The following is a 12065-nucleotide window of genomic DNA, read 5'->3' on the forward strand; positions in this document are numbered from 1 at the left end:
TTGTCTCTTTTTGAGCCACAAATTAGTAGAGAAGGATGTTTTATACCTGGCATGTTTCGACTGTGTCAAAGTTTTTCCTCACGCACCATCTGACGTGTGTCATGCCTTGTCCTTTCATCTTTTTTCTTTTCACGAGTGGCCCTGATGCGCTCCCGTACAGACTTGTGTGTCTCTCTGCACATGCGGCTCATTTATTTGGTGCACAGTTTGCTGTGATTGTTTTTAACGTCACATTCGGGACAAACTAAATTGTCCTGCAGCCGGTCTGTCTCCGAGCAGCTGTTTCAGTACAGCAGAGAGTTGAGTTTTGTTTTCACATTGACACTGCCAAACTTTTTCTCTAGTTCTCAGCCTTCCTGGTGTTTTTTTTTCTGTGTGTGTGATTTTTCTGCGTTCAGAGAATGCTGGACTACCTGAAGGATAAGAAGGATGTGGGATTCTTCCTGAGCGTTCAGGCTCTGATGCAGACCTGCAGGTCTGTGACTGTACAAAGTCTGCATTCCAAAACGTGACACGTGAAAATGTCAGTGGTTTAAATTTTTGTCGTGTATTTGTTGACAGCGTTTTGGACTTGAATGCGTTTGAGAGACAGAACAAGGCCGAGGGTCTCGGGATGGTTTCAGAGGAAGGCACGAGTAAGTATGATTAGTTTGTTTTGTTTGTCTCACGCGCGCACACACACACACACACACACACACACACACACACACACACACACACACACACACACACACACACACACACACACACACACACACACACACACACACACACACACACACACACACACACACACACACACACACACACGATAAGCTGCTATATTTCTGGTTCTCCTGCCTTATTTTCCAGTGGTTGTTGATACGAGCATCTTTTCAGATACGGCATAAACTCTTGTTCCAATGTTGCATTTTTGTGTCTTAAGTGTGCATTTTTCCTGTGATGGCCTGATTGCACAGTATGTTTTTCACGTAAGTGTGTTTTAGAGGCCTACAGCCGTGACACACTTGTATAAGTCACAGCATTCTGACTGTAGCTGTATGAAACTGTTTTATCATCCACTGACAGCCATGAGATTTGTGCACTCACTTCGTCTCTCTCTGTTCTTCTCTCCTCTACATCATTTGTTCACTTTGCCTGTTTCAACTCTTTACCGCTCGCGCCCATGTCCCTCCTTCCCGTCAATTTGCTGCTCTCACGGTTCTCAGATATGAAGCTAGAACGTGGTAAATGAATCTTTGCTGTCATATTATTTCCTTTCACTCCCTCTTTCCTGTCCTCCCTGTCTCTTTTAGCTCTCAGTCACCCGACTGGCCTTTTTATTCCCCCTTGCTGTGAACTTACTATGCATTTCATTTCACACTCAAGGAAACAGTGTAAACAAACCTTATAGTCACTTGCTCACTGTTGCATTACGATAGAAAACTCCCAAAAACAACACTTGATGCTAAAAGCATGTTATCTCAATTTTCTTTCTTTTTGAAGTGATTATAAAGTTTGAGCTTCACGCTTGAGTGTTTAATCACAGATCTACTGTAACTCCAACAACCTCAGTCGAGACACTGATCAGCGGGAAGGTAACCCCAATAACCTCAACCCTCCTCTCCCACTTTTGTCTCTAATAGACTGCAGATTGACAGCTCCTCTCCTCTGAAATGAATTGCAGCAGCAGTAATAATCACTTAATCATCGATTATCCTCCATTTCCCCCACCGGCTGGTGTGAACCACGAGCGTGAAATCTCTGCACAAACCCTAACACAAAACTTACCTGAATTCTTCCGTCAATTCTATCCTGAGCATCATGCAAAGAGAAGGATATTTGTATGAAATAGAAAAAAAAACAGTCGATTAGTCCAGTTAGCTGGAAAAAAAAATGAGGCGAGAGTCCAGACCACTGCAGATCAGCATATTTACCTCACTGCCTCTGTCCCAGCAAGAATTTATTTTCGTCCTCCAAATACTCCAAAGCTTAAATACAAGGATGCAAATTGGGTTTCAACGCCAACGTTTACTCATTCGTTCACCTGTGCAGCCTGTATGTCATGCTGAAACTCTGTTGGTTGTGACCCCGACACCTTGCTTGCTCCGGAGACAGTAATCGTTACGAGAACCGCGTCTCCCCTCCTGCACCATCTCTGTGATTGTTGTTGTACAAAAAAATAAATACCACCCAGCTTTCACTGTCTTGTTGTCGTGACTCAGCCAAAGCAGGCTTGTGCATGTCTGAAAGGTTATTTTTAAAATACGCCTTGCATTTTTTTTTTTTCATTTCATTTTATTTATTCTTTTTTCAAGGTAATGCAACCTAAAATAAAGCAACAATCCAACAAAAAACAAACAAGCAATACATTCCATGAAAAGAAGAACAGGAGTTGGATGAAGAAAAAAAAATCTTATAAACTCCAACCCCATTCTTGAAGAAAAACGTACAAACTAGATGGCCTAACCGATGTAAAAAACAGCAACAACAAAAAAACAACAATTTCATATACACATACATACACATACACATATACACACATATACATACATTTACACACATATACACACATATACACACAATACACACATATACATACACATACACACGCAAAAACCAGATGTAATCAACTTTCGATTTTAACTTTTTATTTTTTTATTTTTATCATTATTATTACTATTATTATTAATGATTGTTTGCTAAAACAACAGTGATGCAATGGTGACAACAGTGGCAATGGAAACAACGACAAGGCCACCAGACCACACAACGAACACCCACACACGCACACAGGCAGGCATGCACGGGCACACACAGGCACACACACAGCACACACACAAAAAGAAGAAGAGGATGTATGGATGTATATGTGATGAGCCCTATGCTGTGTATTGCATTAAAAAACAAGGTTTGAGTGGGCATCTGTCGAAAGATGTTCACCCTCTCACAGCTGCCCAGCACCTGCTTGTCCTACATTTGTGATTGACTGTGTGATGCCCTAAAATAGGTGGTGTGTTTAAAAAAGAGACAGGAGTTAGCAGAAGTCCAGAGGTGCTACGCCCCAGACATTCCCCCACTCCTGCTTACCCTATACTGAGGAGGATGTGTATGTTCGTGATGAGCCCTATGCTGTATGGTGTGTTAAAAAAGCGAGGTTTGTGTGGGCAGATGTTGACAGATGTATGACCTCCCACAGCTGCCCAGCACCTGCTTACCCTGCACTAAAGAATCTTTAATGATTTTATTATTATTGTTTTTTTTCCTCTTTATTACTTTTTTTTTTTTTTTTTAAATATACTTTTGTTTCATATACTGTAAGCATACCCGTATGCACCCATACACACACACCCATACGCATGCATAGGTACACGCCACACAACCAGACAGTCCCGCCACCGCCCCCATCACCACCGCCGCACCACCACATCACCACCACATTAAAAAAAAAAAAAAAGTCAACAAAGATCTATACATTCAGTAATGTTTGACATGTAGTAAAGCGCAGTCCACACCCTCCCGGAGTCTTTCATTGTAACTTGTCAGTAGACAACAACAACAACAACAACAACATATCCACTTATCATGTTTTTATGGAGTTTGTTAGTGTGTACTCGGTGTTTCCTCCCCATTAATACCGAAAGCTAACTGGAGTTTGTTGAGTTCAGTAGATCTGTCCTGCATGATGTGGTGTCTGTCTGTAATGTTCCATCACAGTGTTCACATGTGTATTTTTATGTGTCGTTCCCTGATTTGTGCCGTCTTCTTTCAATGTTTCCCCTGTCCATTTGACTGTGATGTGACCGGTGTTTGTTCTGCAGTCCATCTGAGTTCTGTTAGATACGTCTTTTCTGTGGGAAGAATTTCATTAATGAGCCAGACTCACTGCTGACGCCTCAGCCTCCAGTGGTCCCGTTGACAAGGACTCGGAGGTCTTTTTGGGTTTCACTAACATTTCCTAATGAGAGCAGGAGAATGATATGAGGTGACATTCCTCAACAATATCATTCTTTCTGTGGTTCGTCTGTAAATACCCTCCCTTTATGTCACAGCCATACATTTATTAAAAATTACTATAACACTTTGTCATGGGTATAATAGATATTAGAAATGTTAATACTACTTTAAAGTACTGTGCATCACTATATTTTTATTTTACCACAATATGTGAATCACATCTGTTATAATAAAATACAAATAACTAAATATAATAGAATAATAATGAAAATAATTGTGAAAAACTGTCGATTCTTTCATCACACCTGATGATAATGTTTATTTTATTTTCAAGAGGATTCTGACAAAAAGTGAATTTATATTTGGATCTGTTTACAGGAAGGAGACCTACATCAGATTTATAGTCCATGTGAGGACCGACTATTGGTTTATTTTATGACAAACAGCACAAATCTGACTTTTATTCAAATCAGATCCTGATCATAATCATGAAAAAAAATCAGATCTTGGTGTAGCCCATCTATAGCCTGCAAGCCGATAGAAATAGGGCCCTGAACTCGTTATTATAAAAACAACAATAATATTAGTTTGGGATTTGAAAATTAAGAGTACCAGGAAACAATCAATGGCAGCCGATGATGGTAAGTAGAGTTCACTGTTTGGTTTTTTCACCTTTCACCTCAAAACAATTCACAGCCAACAATATGACAAAGAAAGTTTAGTAAAAGTTAACAAATAAGATGCTACTTTATTACAAAAAAAAGAAACATTGCAACAATAAACAAACAATCATGAAAACCTCGGCTAAGCCGGCATAAAAGTCTTTCAAATCAAAATAACCCGTAGCGGGCCAGTTAAGTGGGAGTTCATAGGGAAAAATAAACTCAGTCTTGTTCTCCCAAACAAGTGGAATCAAATTCCATGCAATACCTTCTAGAGGTGGTGAGGTGAGTCGGTGGTACAAGTTGGAGCTGGGACAGGAGCAGGATGCAGGAGGTGGTGCAAGTTGGAGCTGGGGGCAGAAGCAGGATGCAGGAGGTGGTGACGAGGGGCGGCTGGGGTCCCACGTGGCCAGAGGAACTCTGAGCCTCTCGGGGCTCAGAGCGCTATCTGGTGATGGCTGGTCGTCTTCGGAGGGAAAACAGTTCAGTTGCCGTTGATAGCTCGGACACACGCTGCGAGGAGTGGACGTCTATTCCACCACTGCTCACTTGGTTGATGGCAGTACATCTACAATGAAGTTCTGGGCTAAAACTTCATCTGTCGTTCGCTCAGTCCACACTTTGCTTTGTCAACAAAACTCTCTCCCTCTCTCTGTCTGTGTCTCCTTCTCTGCTCTCTCGCTCTCTCTCTCCTCACACCTGTTTCCCTGCACCCCCTCTGCTCACCTCAGCTTCCCAATTATCCAATGAGCAGCCATCAGGCTGCAGCCAGGCCCACAGCCATCTCTCCACCCAGAAACATCACATTTCGGAAATACACAACATGAAGTACACAAATAAACAGTTGAATACACAAAATGAAATACATCAAACATTCAAATAAACTTTTACATGTTGTACCTTTAACAAACCAAAATAAATGTATTTGAATCACCTTTTAATATATTTTAAACTTTTTATCCCACTACCAGGGGCATATATTTATCAATGTTTTAATAATATTTTCCACTGGGCTACACCCTCCCCCTTCTGAAGGTCTGATGTCCTCAGCAGACTATCAATAGTTCACCTAGTGGACAAGAAGTGGGAAGTGGTCAAGTGAAAAGAAAATGTAGGAATTGAGTATAGAACCTGTTGTATGAACATAGTTGTTTCCATTTTAAAAGATTATTCTTGGAAGATAGTACGAACAACAACAAGCTTGCTACGAATGCGTTTGGAGATTTGTTTTTTGAGATAAAAACTTTTAAGGAAGGAAAAAAAAGTACAATATTCGCAATTCTTAAAGGTGAGGACAAATATGTTTCAAGATTATTCAGAAATATTCACATACCATTGAAAAGTCATGGGTTTGTATAACCCTACTATAAATCACAGGTCCAAAGTTTCAGGCATTTCCTTAATGCCACTGAGTGAGTGGTGCGTTTTGACCACTGTGTATTCTAACAGAACGACACAGTCAAACTGCAGACGTCACACAGACTTGTTGGTTTTACACGGATTAATGAGCATTACTCTTGTTGCTTCGCCCAGATGAGAAAGTGATGGCGGACGATGAATTTACCTGTGACCTCTTCCGCTTCCTGCAGCTTCTTTGTGAAGGACACAATAATGGTGAGTCAATCAAAAAAAACTAAAAAAACTGAACTCTTTATCACAGGTGAACCTCCACCGTTAGAATGTGAAGCATACATACACATATGTGATATGTGGACCAATCAGAATCTTTGCTGTCTTTCTCACATTAAATGACATACATTTGATGTAAATAGTAACATATTTGCTTGAAGAAAAAGGCAGTTGACTCTCCCATGATGAACTTGAAACACTGTTACGTAAAAAGATATTAAGAGGGAGTTCTTGTAGTTTGAAATATTGCAATCAAGCACTGAATACGTTTGGACTTCACTGAAAAAACAAGTTTGGATGCTTTCGCCCATTTTCCTCATCTCGACCACAGATCCATGCTGATCTTGTGTCTGGATTTGTTTTCCGTTTTCATATTGTTTCAGATTTTCAGAACTACCTGAGAACTCAAACGGGCAGCACCACAACCATCAACGTCATCATCTGTACCGTGGACTACCTGCTTCGACTCCAGGTCACTCTGACAAACTCATACCGATCGACATATGGAATGGAATCAAAATCCAGAAGATCGAGAAAGAAATAGTCCCATTCTCATTTTGTTGTTTCTGGAGAAGCGTATACACATAATGATGATAATGGGGAGTTACTTTGGTGGGGTTTCAGGTCGTAGGTTCACAACGTTTCACAATAAGTAACAAGTGACTGTAATCCATTTTCTTTTTCAGTAACTTGCACAACACTGTTAATAGTTGAAGTCCTCCCAAGTCACAGAAATCAAAAGTTGATGTGTTCTTCCTTCCTTTCTGTTAACAGGAGTCGATCAGTGACTTTTATTGGTATTATTCAGGAAAAGACATCATTGATGAGCCTGGTAAGAGGAATTTCTCCAAAGCAATGACTGTGGCCAAGCAGGTTTTCAACAGCTTGACTGAGTACATCCAGGTACCAGAGTTACTGTCTGAACTGTCCTGAGAATGAAATCTTCATTATGATGAAACGCTAAAAGCTCTGGTGGAGCAGCTTCGTCCTTCACACGGCGCCTCTGTGTCCTTCAGGGTCCCTGCACCGGGAACCAGCAGTCTCTGGCTCACAGCAGGTTGTGGGACGCTGTCGTCGGCTTCCTGCACGTTTTCGCCCACATGATGATGAAACTGGCACAGGTAAGAAACACCATATATTAAAAAAATATATAATCATTTCTTTCAAGCCATGATATTTATCCAATTTGTTTCACGTTGAAAATTTAAGGGAAGAATATAAGGAATCCATGAAATCAATACTTTCTTGCATCAGTGGCTCATATTCATACTATTTATTTACATTATATTGTAATTCATTTGTCCTTTTTGAGTATAATAAACAGTCTCTCAATGATTCCTGCAGAGCAAAGTATGTATTTATTTGATTATTATTCCATTTAATGAACCTTCTTCCTCCGTCTTTCACTTTGCATCTTTCATGCTACATTTAATACAGTAGTTAAATTCTTGGTTAGTATTATTATTATTATTAATAGATATTCACCCAGCATTCCATTCTGCTTTGGATAAAATATGTGCAGTAAATTTGCTCTAATGAGTCACGGCACTCTTATGTTAACAATGTTTTGCTGATTAAAGAGCTACTCTTCTAACTGACTTACAATTAGTTTAAAAAAATTTTTTTTACCACAATTTTCATCAATCTTACTTGTTTCAGCCTCTTGTAGTGAGAGGAAACATGTCGTTGCATCATGGAGATCAAAGTTGCTCATCCTTTAAACTCCTTAAACTGTCCATCACTGAAGGCCAGAGGAAATTCACTAGTCCAAATGTTTTAGCAAAGACTAATGGCAAACCTTTATGTTTCAATTGAATATGAACTTGTATTCAGAAAATACCACAGATACACGAGTTTAGGTGCTTGTACACTAGTTAATAACTGCCTGTTTGATTTACATATAAAATACATCTGGAGGCATTAAGGTAAATACATCTTAGTGTCAAGATGAAATTCAAAATTAAATGTACTGAAAATTACTTTGATGTTTTTATTTTGAACGAGAAGGTTTATTCATACTGTTGTATTAAACTCCAAAACGCCAAACTTGCCTCATGTAATGTCCCGGCTCACACCATCAAGAAATAGAGTTAAGATATTTTTGTGCAACGTTTTTATTTTCATATGTAATCCTGCTAGATGCACCCCGATCTTGGACAACGGAACGGCGTAAGAATCTGTGTTTTTCGTTCCGACGCCATCTTTTTTCAGGCCCTCCATGTTTCTTTGCTAATTTTCTTTACCGACCTGCCTCCTCGACGTTCTCCTCTGTCAGTTCATTCTGCAGCAGTCCGTCTTGTCATATGGCCGTTTATTTTTCTTGTTTTTGCGGTTATGCAAAGGTTTTTATCCTAATTATTCTTCATCATGTATAGGTGTAGACATCTCTCTGTACATGTAGATATGAATCCCGTATGTGAATTGATAGATTGATTATTTTACTGTATGTTGCTCTGAAAAGCATTTGAATGTTTAGCATTGCTTTCCTCCATTTACTTTTGTTGTTTTTGCTGTGGGAGAAAGGTCCTGCTCAGTTTTTATTGGCAGCTTTCCACAGGCGTGTCCCGGTATCATTTTCTTCCTTTAAATGTTTTCATGTATTTGCGTTTCTTGTAATCTGACAGGAGTGCAAAGATCAGCTTTTGCAATTCACAGTTATGTTTTTCCATACCGCAGCCTCATTTATTTCCTTATGTTTTTGACCTGTTGAAGAGCCAATTCGTTCCCTTCTCTCTTCCTCGTCTGTGTTTTTAGTGTCTGTTTCTAAAATGCCTATTCTTGATTTAATAATGCAAACCAAGGATCATTTTTGGAGTAGAGCACACTCTGAGGTAGTGTCTTCCACTTGTGACTTAAAACAAGCACACTCACACCCTGAATTTGAAATGTGCTGTTGAATTAAAGTTGTAATTCTCACTCGGTTGTTCCTGTTGCTGCGTGTCCGTGTGTCTGGCCTGGTGGCAGGACTCCAGTCAAATCGGTCTGTTGAAGGAGCTGCTGGATCTGCAGAAGGACATGGTGGTGATGCTCCTGTCGCTGCTTGAAGGTAAACTATTTTGTGTATTTTACTATTGTAAAATAGAAAAGGGACTTCCTTAAAGGTGGTACCAGGTTTGAAAACCTTTGGCCCAAATGAAGAACTCCAACAAGTGAAAACCAAGTGATTTTAATGTTTCTTTCTTTTGAAGAAATAAGTAAATAAGCTTTGCTACCTCCTACTCTTTTTCCGATATGTCGGGCCATTATTTATTTAGCTAACAATTACATAGTTTTTTTTCTTGCGTTGCTCTGTTATGTTTGTTTGTTTCTTTGTGTTTTTATTGTATTTTTTGTTTTGTTGTACCCACATGTCCGAAATTAACAAAAAAAGAAGTTATGACAATGTGAATTTTCTGTTCTTCTTTGAATATTTTAAATGATATTTATGACTTTTTTTTATATTGCTCTTGATATATGTTTTTCTTTCAAATTAATGCTTAATATTTAATTTATAGTTATAATTTCAACATATAAAATGTGTGTCTGATTCAATTTTGTCTCATATTTCACAATTGAAACTTTTCCAAAAAACAATTAATTCATTTCAGATGCACACTGATACTCCATCTGCTCATACATATACTCACATACATGTACATGTCCATATATAAAGCCCTCTTGATAATCAATATAAATAGTTAATGTATATTTTATGACAATATGTTTACACAAAATAACTAATGTGTTTCCAAGTATATCCACATACATACATACATACATACACACATACATACATACATACATGATGTACATGACGATGTTCTAAGTGCACAAGATGTTTTATTTCTCTTATTTCTACTCAATTTGGAACATGTTGCTCTGTTCTTTCACGCAACTATTTTTCCCTGTTATTTTATTATTATTTTTTTTTGTTAAATTGTATTACTTTGTAATTTTTTTTGATGATCTTCAAAGTAATTTTTTTTTTTTATTATTTCATTGTATTTCAAAAATAATCATTTTCTTTCTGCCCTCAGGAAACGTGGTGAATGGCACCATCGCCAGGCAGATGGTGGACATGTTGGTGGAGTCTTCCAGCAACGTGGAGATGATCCTCAAGTTCTTCGACATGTTCCTCAAGCTGAAAGACATCGTGGCGTCGGACGCCTTCCGCGACTACGTGACCGACCCGCGCGGCCTCATCTCCAAGAAGGACTTCTCCAAGGCCATGGACAGCCAGAAGCAATACTCTCCCTCGGAGATCCAGTTCCTCCTCTCTTGCTCCGAGGCCGACGAGAACGAGATGATCAACTTTGAAGAATTCGCTGACCGTTTCCAGGAGCCGGCCAAGGACATCGGTTTCAATATTGCCGTTCTGCTCACGAACCTGTCGGAGCACGTGCCCCACGACACTCGCCTGCAGAACTTCCTGGAGCAGGCGGAGAGCGTGCTCAATTATTTCCGGCCTTTCCTCGGTCGCATCGAGATCATGGGCGCAAGCAGGAAGATCGAACGAATTTACTTTGAGATCAGCGAAGCCAACCGCAACCAGTGGGAGATGCCCCAAGTCAGGGAGTCCAAGCGGCAGTTCATCTTCGACGTGGTCAACGAGGGCGGCGAGAGCGAGAAGATGGAGATGTTTGTCAACTTCTGCGAGGACACCATCTTTGAGATGAACATCGCCGCGTCCATCTCCGAGCCCGAGGGAGACGGCGCCGAAGAGGAAGACGATGAGGAGGAGGAGGAGGGTGGAGGAAATGAAGGCGAGTCCGGAGAAGGAGAGGAAGGCAACGGCGAGGAAGAAGCTCCCGAGTCGACGTCCGCCTTTGCAGAGTTCTTAAAGAGCGTGGTTGACTTCTTCAACATGTTCACCTTCCGTAATCTGAGACGTCGTTACCGCAAGCTCCGAAAAATGACCGTGAAAGAGATGGTGATCGGACTGGTAACGTTCGTCTACACTATTCTGATGGGCATCCTGATGTTCGTCTACGGTATCTGCAAGGGCTTCTTTACGCTAATATGGAAAGTCCTGTTTGGCGGCGGCTTGGTGGAGGGCGCCAAGAAGATGACGGTGACTGAAATCCTCGCCAGCATGCCCGATCCCACGCAGGACGAAGTTCACGGCGACCTGCCGCCTGAACCCGGCGTTCGAGAGATCCAGGATGCAGACGGGGTAGCGGACCACTTGGACGCTGGGGGAGGAGAGGAGGAGGAGGAAGACGGAGAGGAGAGGGAAGGTGGACGCCTGCCTGGCTTCAATACTCCCGGAGGACTCGGTGACTTTGGAGAGACGACTCCAGAGGAGCCTCCGACTCCCGAGGGCACGCCGCTGCTGAAGAGAAAACTGGTAAAAATGAGATGTTTTTCTGTGTTAGTTGTGCAGCACACTTTAATTAATACGTAATTAACTGCTCTTTGTCATTGAAGCAATTGGCTGCTACAGCCGGTGGACAAGGAGAGGAGGAAAAAGTGGAAACCGAAGAAGAAGTCCCTCAAGAGACCGAGAAAGCGGAGTGAGTTTTCTGTGACCCGCAGGAAAAAGACTGGTTCAGTTTGGATGTGACCTTGCTTTGCAGAGTGTTCACATAACACGTTAAGTGAAAACTGCACTTTTACACTAAGACTAATTTCTTTTATGCATTACGTCTTAAAGGAAATGCTGAATTTGTTGGTATTCATGGGTCATTTTAGGCAAATCAGGCTCAAAGTGCAAAACACAATTATTAAAACTCTAGTTCCCGCTATATTAAAGTATCATACTTTAGTGCTCTATATGTTTATTCCAGCACTGAGAATGGAGAGAAGACGGAAAAGGAGGAGAAGGTGGAGCCTGAGCCGGAGGTGCAGGAGGAAGAGGAG

Source organism: Blennius ocellaris (assembly GCF_963422515.1).
Source record: "Blennius ocellaris genome assembly, chromosome: 2".
Taxonomy (NCBI): domain Eukaryota; kingdom Metazoa; phylum Chordata; class Actinopteri; order Blenniiformes; family Blenniidae; genus Blennius; species Blennius ocellaris.